The 14,090-nt window shown below is 40.4% G+C and overlaps 1 protein-coding gene across 1 annotated transcript in view; it reads left to right on the top strand.

The window, feature by feature from the left end:
• Window positions 1-14,090, top strand: part of adarb2 (adenosine deaminase RNA specific B2 (inactive)) — an 833,327-nt gene that overhangs the window by 525,919 nt on the left and 293,318 nt on the right. The gene's annotated exons all lie outside the window — the stretch shown is intronic.

The following is a 14,090-nucleotide window of genomic DNA, read 5'->3' as shown; positions in this document are numbered from 1 at the left end:
TTCTCAATTTCAGTCGATACAGCAAAGAAGCCAAAACAGTTAGTATGCTAACTCGTACATCAGTCTATAAATAGCAAGTAAACAGTTGAAGCAAAAATACACACTATACAATTCAATAAATTAATCAAATATAAATGTAACAAACTTCAACAACTTCATCAAACATAAAAGAAATGAAAGCATTCAAGGAGAAAGAAAAAAATTAAAGTAAAAGGTCGCTACCAGTTCCTCCTGCATCCAACGTCATTATGTTCCCTATGTATGGCATGATTTGGCAGTCATTTACAGCATTCATCAAAAATGGCTAAAGAATGTAAGAGACGCAAATATGAACAGGTATTTAAAGAGGACTGGGAACTCGAGTTTTTATTTGTGTCATGTGGTGCGGAAAAATGCATCTGTCAGCTTTGTGATAACGTCATTATACAGTTCAAAAGGTCCAATTTATAGCACCATCACAAAGCTAAATGCCCAAAGTTCAGTGACAACTTTCCAAAGGGTGGATAGCTATGGGCCAAAAAGCTGGCGAGACTCATACAGAACTGAACTGCTCAGCTTCCACACTATTACTAGTGAATGATCGGCAGTGCTGTCTGTTATGAACTTTATGATCAGCACTTGGAAGTCATTTAATAATGATAATGTTGAAACTCTGCCAGTAATGTTGAAATTTGTGGTTGCAGTGATACTAAATTACAGTCATTCCATCATGCTTTTCATCTCTTAAAAACAAATATTATCCTTATTCTCAAATGCATAATGGTTTCAGGGAGGACAAGGACATTTTTGGATTGAGGCTCTTGCAAAAATATTCTTTGCCCATGTAGCTCCTGAGTAGGACAAGGTTGAGAACTGCTGTATTAGACTATTTAAAAGGGTCCAACTAGGGCTTTGAATATTTTTATTTTATATAATAATAGCAAGTCCCAGATATGTGCATTTGTGTGACTACAGTAAAAGGGAGAAGTTCCAGTTTAGACCATCAGACATTAGCGTTCACATGAAATAAAATACTTTTAACATGTGTGGCAGACAGCCAGGGCCCTTGCCTGGCCGGGACGCCTCATCTTTTTATGGTCTGGGGGAACAAGCAGGGACTGAACAGTACCTCCCCCGGGACACTAGATGGCAGCCCCCCTGGGTGGCAGTGGTGCCTCGGATTCCCGCAGGGCTACATGAGAGATGGAGTTCTCTACATCCCTGTTGGGATCCGGGGGTGCTGCCAGGGGGGCGCTGCAGTGGTTCCTGAGCCTGTGTGGGCGGCTCTTCCGCCATACCTGGAAGTGCAGCCGGAAACAGGTCGTCACTCATCTGGAGAACCTACAGGTTTGCTATGAAAGAAGCCAGCAGCCACCACTCCAGGAGCCAGAGTGGGGAGGAGAGGGACTAAGCTTGCTGGAGAGGAATGGAGGAGAAAGAAGTAGAAAGTAAAGAATTGTCTGGTACTGTGCTTGTAAGACTGTGTTGTGCCTGTGGAGAACGGGGAAGGTGTTGCCCACAGGCGAAGAAAAGAAAAGTAAAACATTTATTTGTTTTATCATTGTGCCTCCTGCATCAGTCTGTGTCAGGATGAGTGCTGGTATAGTGGCTTTTGTCACACATGTATCATGAACTTCCAGATCTTCTGATGTTTGTCCACTTTGTGTGAACAACCTTCAATTGATATGTCAGTTTTAGAATTATACAGTAGAGTAGCGTATCATCTTTATATATGGAACAATTTTGTTCTGTGCTTCCACTCTAAATTCTCAGTTGGGAGAGCAGCTCAGTTGCTGTATTAAAAAGGTGTGCAGTTGTAAATTATTATTTGTGTCCGTTAAGTAAAATGCTTATTTAGCATTATGTGGATTTTACTATAGAAAACATAGAACACCATTTGAAATTTACATTGTTATACATGTTTGGATAATAATGAGATAATAAGTAAGAGTATAAATATAAATAAGGATGATAATCTACCCATCCATCCATCTTCCAAAACTGCTTTTATCCTGAGCAGTGTCTTTAGGAACGTGGAGCCTACAAAAGTTAGCATATGGCACAAGGCAGGAACAATCTATAGACAGGGTGTCAAGAGGAGCTGTCTACACACCCAATTTATGTGTTTCTTTTTTTCCCCAGATGGAACATCAATTTTGTGTAATTATAACTAGATGAACTTGTGACACTTGTGGTCTAGAACAGTCAAAAAAATCATTTTTGCTGAGAACTTTTCTTCTTGAAAAAACAGATGAGGAATTCTAAAATTAGTGTTAAAATGCTATTAGGCAAAATTCATGCTGAAATCTGTATGCTCGTTCATGTGAAGCACTTTGAGAAAGGAAAATGTATCAGGGCAAGCTAGTAAATTTGTACTCGACGCAACTCAGCTACTGCAAAATGACTCAATTTCCAAGAAAAGAGGACCAAATATCAGTGTACTGTTTTACATTATTTCTTACATTCTACGTCTTCAGTAGGACATAAAATCTATTATACTTAAGAACCTTTATTTTCTACATTATATATAAACATTCTATATTGAGCACCATATAAAGGTACTTTTAGTACAATTGTAGATCCATAGGATATCTGAGTCCCAATATGGATCAGGTTCAGTAATGTAACTGGCAAACTGTTGGTTTACATAAACACTGATAACTAGAATATTCACTTCTTTTATTGACCATAGCACATTTATCTGATCTACTGTATATTTCAGTCTTGTGGCACAGTTCAGCAACTTTAATTCTTAGAATGGACACTTAATGTGTAGTTTATGTTATCCTCTTGGTGTTTTCTAAGGGTGCTTGCTGATGTAGACATGTGTACATTAGCTTGATTTGTAATTCCATGTTGGCTTTGAATGGTTTTGATTACCTGGAACCCCATTCAAAGGTTCTTGGTTCCAGGCTCACATTTCTGTCTTATCACAGCCCTGAACTGACTAAGGAACTCGATGGATTTGATTTTAAGTGTACACAACATAGATAAGTCCAAAATACAGTAGAACCTCTGGTCATGAACATTTCTGAACACGTACAAATTGGGTTATGATCAAAAAGTTTGCCAAAATTTTCTGTTCACGCTCACACGCCCTGGTGGCGAACAAAAACACAGTTTCCCAACGTGCATTCGTAAGCGCCAATGATTTGCCATTTTCCGTTTCCCATTTTGTTTTGTTTGCGTATACAGGGTCTAACAAAGCAGCTGATGTTTCAAAAGGAGTTACAATGTTAACCAAGCAGAGGCCTCAAGTGCTGGAAGAGGTGGAAAAACTGTTGCTAGTGTGGTTGAATGAGAAGCAACTTGCAGGGGATAGTGTAAGCGAGCCGATCATATGCGAGAAAGCCAGGAAGATTCATGGTGATTTGGTGTTGGGTATTCTTCGAGTGGCAAAGGTGAGGAATGTAAAGCCAGTAGAGGATGATGTTAAACGTTTCGCAAGAGAATTGGAATTTTATTTTTTTCCCTGTGATTAAAACTCATAAAAAAAGTGTTTACAGCGAGAGGTTCATAAGGGTCTAGTGCGAACTCTTACAATGTTAGTTTTCTCTGTTGTTCAAGGTTTTCTCAGTGTTATTCAATGTTTTTACATTTAGTTTACTATTACACTGTGCATTGTATGGTATAATTAACTATTTTTGTGCTTAAAAAATATATATATTTACATACAGTTTGTATGGTCTGGAATGGATTAATTGTATTTACATACAATCTTATGGGAAAATTACGTTCAGGTCGTGACAAAATTGGGTCATGTCCAGAGTTTCGGAACGAATTATGATTGTGACCATTGGTACCACTGTATGTTAAAAGACAGCTCGATGATTATTCCAAGTTTTTCAGCAACACCTAGAAACATATCTCCAAGGAGCTGTGCCTCAGTCGAGGAAACTAGGGTATTTGGATGTTTTCTTTTCAAATAATCGATATTATTTATCCAGGTAGTCATTAATTTGAACTTTATTCAAGTGACAATTTTCAAGATATATCCTCTATTGATAACTTCTGTTATTCTGTAACCTATTGACTGCCTTCACATTGTACCCTACCCTGTACATTCACTTTCTAAAGTCTCTTCTGTGCATTCTTTATTTTGAACCATACATAGGTGTTTAAAATCTCTGTTTCTTGTAACATCTCTTCTGTGTTTTTGCACTAATTGCTCTTCATTTAGTGGCTTATGTAAATGAAATTAGCTGTGTGTGAAAAAGACTCAAAGTAAAAGACTTACTACAAAGTAACACTATGTGCCAACAGATAAGTTAGATTTTTCCTAGATATTCTACAAACTATATTAAACCACTGTAGGTGCCCAAGAAGGAAAATGGGCATCCCGGCCAGGAAGGAGGGTAGTTTCTTAACCAGATGGCGAGCCAGAACAGAAGAACAGGTGAGTTGGTGGGCTGGATGAGGGAACAACTTCGTGCCTGGGTGGAATAATATAATTTTTGGACTAATGGAAACCAGAAGCTGGAAGCAGTTCTATCCTCTAAATGGTGACAGTGGTCCTCTTGTGGCAGCCCAGTTTGGACACCGCAGGGGTGCTTGGGAGTTGGAGTCCGGAAGTGCAACCCTGTCAGGGTCCCTGTGTAGAGGGCACTGTTGGTGGTGATCTCCCTAATTTTCATATGACCCAGAAGTCCTTCCAATAGGACCAGAAGCATTCCCACTTGAAAAGGAGTCTTCCACCTCACACTGGGGAGTCAGAGTTGTGAGTCAGCAGGCAACAGTCAACTGGAGGAAGGAGGAAGAATTTGATTAATTTGTGTGTATTGTGGCTGATCTTTGAGTGGCTGGTTACTGGAAGGGTGCTTTGACTGAATAAATATCTTTTACTTAAATTCAGAATCGTGTTGGGTATTACAGTGTATGAAGTTTGGGGCACAGTGGTGCCCCCTGGTGGTTACACCACCTAGATTTTGAGAAGTCATGGTTGAAGGCCTGTCATGACTTCCACATTGTCTATCCTACTGTAATCGGGCAAGATCTTTTGTAGCAATAAACAATCAAAAGTGTGTAGAATTAAGGAACAATGAAAGCAACGTGAGAAAGCAGTTATGTCCTATAAAGTAAGAGTCATATAATTTAACATTAGCATTGCACTGAATTCAGATTATGCTTTTTTCAAATCCTTTAACAAAGCTTTGGAAACAAAATACTTCATTGCTGATGACAGAAATGTCTCCGTCCACTAAAGAGGAGCAATTGGCAAGCGCCCTCCGTCCTTCCTAGTACAACAGTCGGCGCCAAAAGTAATTTGCCTCCCTGCCAACTGACAGCCTTTCGGACTTAGTGCTTTCATTTCTTCCGACAAGCTCAACTGAGTCAGAAACTGCTGGGAATTAAACTTAAGACCTTCAGATTAACAGGCATAACTGATAACTACTCTGGCACTTCACTGGTTTTTGAAATAAAGAGAAGCTAAATATGTCTGCTTTTGGGTCTCTTTAAAACTTTGTGCTTGTAATAATAAAGCTGTGTTCAAAAAGGAAACAAAATATTTTCAAAAAATTGATGTGAAGAAATTGGAAAGGAGATTCATCTTGGGCCTTAGTTTGACCAATATAAAAACAAACAGAGGTCAGATATTAATCCACCAAGATTCTCAAAATATTTATTTAGCAATTTTGACCTGCTTTTTGTATTTCCAGCATAACATTTCCCCTTTTAACCATAAGTACAGGGATATATACTGCTGAAAAAAATTAAAGGAACACTTTTTAATCAGAGTATAGCATCAAGTCAATGAAACTTCTGGGCTATTGATCTGGTCAGTTAAGTAGCAGAGGGGGTTGTTAATCAGTTTCAGCTGCTTTGGTGTTAATGAAATCAACAACAGGTGCACTAGAGGGGCAACAATGAGACGACCCCGAAACAGGAATGGTTTAACAGGTGGAGGCCACTGACATTTTTCCCTCCCCATCTGTTTTTTTACTTGTTTTGCATTTGGCTACGGTCAGTGTCACTAGTGGTAGCATGAGGTGATACCTGGACCCTACAGAGGTTGCACAGGTAGTCCAACTTCTCCAGGATGGCACATTAATACGTGCCATTGCCAGAAGGTTTCTGTGTCTCCCAGCACAGTCTCAAGGGCATGGAGGAGATTCCAGGAGACAGGCAGTTACTCTAGGAAAGCTGGACAGGGCCGTAGAAGGTTCTTAACCCACCAACAGGACCGGTATCTGCCCCTTTGGGCAAGGAGGAACAGGATGAGCACTGCCAGAGCCCTACAACATAATCTCCACCAGGCCACTGGTGTGAATGTCTTTGACCAAACAATCAGAAACAGACTTCATGAGGGTGGCCTGAGGGCCCAACTTCCTATAGTGGGCCCTGTGCTCACTGCCCGGCATTGTAGAGCTCGATTGACATTTGCCATAGAATACCAGAATTGGCAGGTCCACCACTGGCACCCTGTGCTTTTCACAGATGAGAGCAGGTTCACCCTGAGCACATATTACAGACGTGAAAGGGGCTGGAGAAGCTGTGGAGAACGTTATGCTGCCTGTAACATCGTTCAGCATGACTGGTTTGGTGGTGGATCAGTGATGGTCTGGGGAGGCATATCCATGGATGGACACACAGACCTCTAGAGGCTAGACAACAGCACCTTGACTGCCATTGCATATCGGGATGAAATCCTTGGACCCATTGTCAGACCCTATGCTGGTGCAGTGGGTCCTGGGGTCCTCCTGGTGCATGACAATGCCCGGCCTCATGTGGCGAGAGTATGCAGGCAGTTCCTGGAGGATGAAGGAATTGATACCATTGACTGGCCCTCATGCTCACCTGACCCAAATCCAATAGAATACCTCGGGGACATTATGTTTCGGTCCATCCATTGCCACCAGGTTGCACCTCCAACTGTCCAGTAGATCAGTGATGCCCTGGTCCAGATCTGGGATGAGATCTCCCAGGACACCATCAGTCGTTTCATTAGGAGCACGCCCCCTGATGTCAGGCATGTATACAAGCACGTGGGGGCCATACAAACTACTGAGTACAATTTGCAGTTGCTACATTTTTTTTGCTTTGATTTACAGGGTGTCTTTAATTCAGCCCTCTGTAGGTCGATAACTTTCATTTCCAATAAATGATGTGGCATCCTTTTGTTCCTAACACATTACTCAGTCCATATCAGTATAGATAGCCAGCACGATTTTTTCCCCATTGAGATCTGATGTGTATTCAATATGTTCCTTTAATTTTTTTGAGATGTTTATTTCACAGTCCAGGAGAGATCAGGTGATATTGTCAAAATGTCACAGTGTGTTGAACAAGTTAGTACTTATAACAATATGGTATGATGTCAATATGACACTGGTAAAAGGAGCAAAGACTATTAAGTCATTGTTACCAATTAAAACAATAGGTCAACATCAACATGCCTGTGAAGCACCTATCTTAGTGTAAGCTGAATGTAGCATATCTTACTTCTAAAATATAAAAAGAGAAGCTATGAGAGAGGACAAGTTTGATGTAAGCCTTAAAATGTCACTCGGGAACTGTTTAGCACCCCTTATTCCAACTGTAGGTTGACCAAATAGAAGCACTTGGAAGACTACTGGGATGTGAGGTGTAGAGAAAGTCACAAAAGTGATTTCTTCTTTTGATTTTATAATAAATGGCTGCATTGTTGTATATGATGTCACCTACCTTCTTTTACACTGTACAGTAGGTATCAATTGACATCATATCACATCATGGAATCTGGATAACAGATAAGGTTTTGGACCCTAAACTACAAATTTAGTTGTTGAAATACTATTGTTTGTGTGAGCTGTGTTTGAACTTAGTCATCTGATAAATTTGCACATGTCTGCTGTTTTTTTTTCTGGGTATTCTGGTTGCCCACCCACATTACAAATGTGTGCTTGTTACCTTATGTGGCAACTCTATATTGCCCCAGTATGAGTGAGGGTTTGTGTGTGCAATGGACCGCAGCTGAGACTCTGCTCTGCACCCAAAGCTGCCTATGACATAGAAGAAGGTGGCTGAAAAATAAATAATTGAATGGCCAACTCGATCTCTGTGGGTGTGCGTACTCATGCAGCAGCGGGAGGTTAGTGAGGTACTTGGAGCGAGATGCACCTGCACTTGAGGGTATGGTCTGTCTCAATTGCTTCATTGGCCTTCTACGGTGTGTATTTCAGGCATTGCATCCACAGAGGCATACAGTATAAGGGAGAGATGGCATGAGAAGAGGGAGAAAAAAGGAACAAGTTGGAAAGATTGTCTGCACTTGTTAGTTGACGTCTCTCTATACTGCTAGGTCAAAATAGGATAAGCTGGAGAGACGTCTGTTTTAAAGGAAGTTACCAGGGGCCTCATGTATAACGGCGTGCATAGAATTCACACTATAATACGGCCTACAGACATAAGTGGAAATGTACGTACACACAAAAAAATCCAGATGCATAAATCTGTACGAACGCTAAGTTCCATGTTCTTATGCTACATAAATCCCGGTCAGCGTGAAAAGTAACGCACGTGCACGCACCTGCTGTCCCGCCCCAACACCTCCCAGAATTACGCCTCTTTGTATATGCAAATCAATATAAATAGCCCTTAAGCTCAGCCTTCTGTGAAAAGACAATGGCAATAGCACAGGGGAAATAGAAGAATTTCAGCGAATACCATGTGGAGACAAGGAAAAACATACTATTTGTTGGTTTAAACAGTGATATAATCAACAAAAGGAATCACAGAGTGTCGGAGAAACTTGAAAGGTCAAGTTCACAAAGAAGCACAGTGCCCGAAATAAAAAAGAAGTTGTCAGATATCAAAGTTGCCGTGAAAAGGCGAGTCGTAACCCACCGTCTGAGTGTCATATGAAAGCTTATTAGGGTACAGAGAAAAAAAATAGGCACACAGTGGGAAAAAAGCACAAAATATCAACTTTAATCTTGAAATTTCCACTTTAATCACGTAGTTTATTTTGCCATTAAAGTAGAACATTATAAACTTCATCTTAAAATCGTTTAATTTACTAGTTTCTCAAATCCCATCGTAACTAAAGTAGCATGTTACATGCTTTGTTTTGTATTTGATCTTCTATGTTCTCTGTGTGTGAGAATCACTACGTGTTTCTTAAACGGGCTTTCTCTTCCTCCGACAGGACACAGAATCCATTGCATTCGTGATATTACAGCTCTCTGAATAATTAAAATACTGAGATGTATACTTGATATCATTTTCATGATAATAGGAGTTATTAAACATGGGAACAAGGTGGCACAGTGATTGTTCCTGCCTCACGTAAGATGCTTGCTGCACCATGCATGACCTTCGATGAAATAATTTATTGCAGCAGTACTGTCTCTTTCAAACATACTAACCGCCAATTCCTGTCCTTGCTTTTCTTTCCCCAAATACCCAATCACCACACAATCAGCTCTGTAATAAACATTAAGCCAGTAAGCTTGGAACGCTGATTCTTCAAAACTTTTAAGGAACATTGAAATAACTTCGTAGTACGTGTTTAATTATTCTATCCATCTATCCTTCCAGTGTCGCACAAGCCCCAGCAAGAATACAGCGCAATGCAGGAACAATCCGTGAACGGAGTGCCAGCTCCTCGCTACCGCTGCGACACCATGTCCTCACATCTTTAATTATTAACAATATAGATTATTTAAATGATGTTAACATTTTATTTGTATAATATAATAAACATATTTTCCTGCATTTCATCTTAAAAATGATATTGTCATCATATGTAAATAAGCGCTTTATAAAGTGGCTCAGGTTGTGCAATATTATAACTGCATCGCAAGTTTACAGTGATGTAATTGTACTAATAAGTACAAATAGTTCTACAAGGAGCACTCAATGGACTGATTGAGTGCGTTTATAGTTCTTGGGATGAAGCTGTTTCTGAACCAGGAGGAAAGGCTCTGAAGCATTTGCTGTATGAGAGCAGTTCAATAGTTAGCCTGTCTGAAGCAGCGTGTGCTTGAGAGTAATATGGAAAAAGATGATCCGCTGTGGCAACCCCTAACAGGAGCAGCTGAAAGAAGAAGAAGAAGGTGCAGTGAGAGTAAGAATGCTAAAGCAGCTATGCTATTTAGAATAGTTTGACCATTCTGTGGACCATTATATTCATCCATCCATTTTCCAACCCGCTGAATCCGAACACAGAGTCATGGGGGTCTGCTGGAGCCAATCCCAGACAACACAGGGCATGAGGCAGGAGGACCATTATATTGTTACAGGTTAATTACAATCAGATGCATTAAACTAATAAACAATATTTCAGTGTATTTATAAAGCTGCATCAGGGATGTGGATCTAAAAAAGAAAGGGAAACCATACTGGAACAGTAGCACTTCTTTGACGCTGGGTGCCACCAGTTTGCAAAACCGAGAACTTGCGTTTGCCAAGCATTTAGCTACTGTGAAAATGTGGTGTGGCTTTACGTCAAGTTTAGGTTTTATACATCACGATTTGAGCGTGGAAACGGGCCTAAGCAACATTTTTGTGCGTACGCACCATTTATACATGAGGCCCCAGGACTCAGAATAGAAAGGACAGTTTCCTGTCTGTGTTTTTAAGATCGTTTTAATGGATTTGTTTATTGGGACTGTTTTTAGCCTCCACTTTTAAGGATTATTTCTTTACTAGTGACTTGCCGCGCGCTACGCTGCATGTTGGATGAGCACAGTTGAAGGACTCCCTGTTTAAACGCGCCTGGCAGTCGTGAACTGGGTCCTTTTTACGCACCGCATTTGATTTTTGCATGGGAAACAAAATTTCAAAACAAAACCCATGGATTCACGAAGTGTGGGACGCAGACTAATCAGAATCGTATACATTGTGTAAATGGTTGTAAGGAAGAGGAGTGGAGATGCGTCGTTGCGGTAATGTCTGTGAGTGGTGAGTGTCAGTTTGTTGCGAGCGAGAACGGTGAGAGCGTTCACTCGGAGTTTCTTGGGAGACCGTACGTTTCTGTATATTACGGTTGTTTTGCAATCGTAAGGACCTGTCGTCGGGTGTCTCATTGGCATGCTTTTGCCTCTTTCTTTCGCGATCACGGTGTAATGTGTCCTCTCTCTCTGTAGGAGTTTGTCTATTACGGTTATTTTGCAATCGTAAGGACCTCTCGTCGGGTGTCTCATTGGCACGCTTTTGCCTCTTTCTTTCACGATCACGGCGTAATCTGTCTTCTCTCTCTGTAGGGGTTTCAGTTGCCTTTCGTTGTGCGGCAGAGACGCGTCGTTGAGCTATTCTGTGTGAATGCTGAGTGTCCGTTTCTTGCGAGCGACTGGCACGCCTTTGCCTGTTTGCTTCGTGATCACGCTGTAATGTGTCCACTCTCGCAGGAGCAGGTTCAGTTGCCTTTCGTTTCGGCATTGTTCAATAAGGTCTCTTCCGTACAAGTGCACATGGGTAGCTGAAGACGGAAAGGCATAGTGGGCTGGAAGGGAGAAAATAGAAAATCGCGGCTTGAAACACCCATCCGACTCAGACACGGGGCTCAAAATACTCAAGTGCACATGTAGCAAAGTGTAAATGTTATTTATAATTTTATTTTTATTTTTTTGTTATGAACTTCCCCAAAAGAGTTGATCCCTGTAAATAGTTAATAGTATATCAACAATATAATCTGTCGTAGTACGGGCGTTAATTAGCGTCAAACCTCATAACCTGCATACACCACGTTTTTGGCTCTAATGCCAAAAGCGCGGTGGACGCTGTAAGGGTAGGTTGTGGTTTCTGTTTCTTTCGTGATTTTTTTATTTCATTTACTTTGTGTTAATAATTTCTAATCGATTTCATTTATTATTTAATAGGCAGAGGGGAGAAGACGTTAATGTGACGCTGTCTATTTTCTTTACTTTTGTTTTGAAAAGGTATGCTATATATATATATATATATATATATATATATATATATATATATATATATATATATATATATATATATATATATATATATATATTCTTTAATTTTCACTTGTTGAGAATATATAATTAGGATTTTTTTTTGTATAAAGTCTATGTGTATTGTAAATAGTTCTCTTTGGAAAATTGGATTCATTTTTTTTTTGTAAATAGTTTTTATATGTAATGTGTTTGTATAAATAAAAACGCGAGAAGCACGGGGAATGCTGTAGGGGCAGAGGGGAGAAGACGTTAATGTGACACTCTGTCTATTTCTTTACTTTTCTTTTGAAAAGATTTTCGGGAACAGGAAAAATAAAAGCAAAGGGGAAAGAACGGAGGGGGGTGAGCAGGAATTCTGAGAGGGGAAGGACTGGGGCTTTTCTACGGGGCGGCTATACAGCCAAAAGGAACCCGGACACGGACACCGCGCTGGGCTTTTATTATATAGATGTATTGACTGATGGAGCACTGCACTATTTATTTGGACACTGTTTTAATAAAAGCACTGGCACTGCTTCATCTACCCCTTGCTATATTTGTGTTTTGTGTCCTCATCTGCTGGCACATTCCTCGGGTGCATTATCGGCAGTAGCAGGTTCAAGAGGCTCCCAGAAGATAGTGTGGAGACAACCTGCACCATCATACCGCCACACAGTGCCAAATTGGTCAATGTAATTTTAGACATAGTATGAATGGTACTCATAAGTTATAATGGGCTGGATGAGAGATTCTTGGCAATTTTTTAATGTGTTTATTAGGGCTACAGTTGTCCTAAATGTTACATTCTGGTGTTCATTTAGTTATGGAAAATATTTCTAAATGTTTTGAACAGCTGTTTTTTGGATTCTGCTTATTTTTGGATTGATTCTTGTTGCCTGAAACAAATTCGCAGCTGCAGGCTATAAACACACCTGGGCTGTTTGGACTAAATATACACATCTTTTGCCATTCATTCTAATTTGTACTTATTTTATTCATCCATCCATCCATTTTCCAACCCGCTGAATCCGAACACAGGGTCACGGGGGTCTGCTGGAGCCAATCCCAGCCAACACAGGGCACAAGGCAGGAACCAATCCCGGGCAGGGTGCCAACCCACCGCAGGACACATACAAACACACCCACACACCAAGCACACACTAGGGCCAATTTAGAATCGCCAATCCACCTAACCTGCATGTCTTTGGACTGTGGGAGGAAACCAGAGCGCCCGGAGGAAACCCACGCAGACACGGGGAGAACATGCAAACTCCACGCAGGGAGGACCCGGGAAGCGAACCCAGGTCTCCCAACTGCGAGGCAGCAGCGCTACCCACCGCGCCACCGTGCCGCCCACTTATTTTATTAGAATTTGTAATTTTTTTTTACACTTTATCAGAAGTGGATGTATGTACTATAGGTGTAATAATATTCATACTTCTGTTACTTTAAGCTGTTATAGTGTAAGGCTGCTATATGGTTTTGTTCATCCATTAATTGCTTCTCCCTAAAAAAATCCACTCACCTTTCCAAATGAAGATCTATATTATTTCTATGTTCTAATGGTAGAATGTTCTTATGACGTGATGTTTTGTGAGATCAAGTAGTGCATGGACTACAAGCAATGCAACACAGATATCAATGACGAAACACAAGGGTCAGTGATCACCTGCTTGTTATTTTTTAGAACGTAGGCCATAATGCATCTGTTAATCATTTAATGCAATGTAGCAAGAGCTTAACGTAGGCTTTGTGTTACAGATCAATAACTGTCTTGTAGATGTACTACAGAAAGTCCTTAAAGACTCTTTACTGCAGTGTTCCCTTAACATCTTATGATGTTTTTGTAATATAGATAATGCAGTTGTCATTTTTCCTATAACTACAGGTTTGTTTTTTTATCTCCATTAAAGTACAGGGAACTCTGTTTTCATGTTTGAAGTACTTCTGTATTAGTCCTGGTGTTAAATTTTGCCTATAGCTTTGTGTCTAAGGTATTTACCCATTTAAGTCACACTTTCCGAGCTGTTAATATGTTGCCAGTCAGACTGCCATTCAGCATCTGAGTAGATCTTGGTGTTGCAGACCGTTTACTTTTCAAAGCACCTTCCCTTCATAGTCTGCACACTGCCTGCAGAACTCTAAAAACTTCTCACAAGACACACGATAGAGAAATTTTGACATTGTCTTCAAGAAGGCAGCTGCAGCTTCTTTTTTTCTTCTTCTTCTCTTCTTTAGATG

This window comes from Erpetoichthys calabaricus, chromosome 6, assembly GCF_900747795.2.
Source record: "Erpetoichthys calabaricus chromosome 6, fErpCal1.3, whole genome shotgun sequence".
Lineage (NCBI taxonomy): Eukaryota > Metazoa > Chordata > Cladistia > Polypteriformes > Polypteridae > Erpetoichthys > Erpetoichthys calabaricus.
This window is presented reverse-complemented; position numbering and strand designations above follow the sequence as displayed.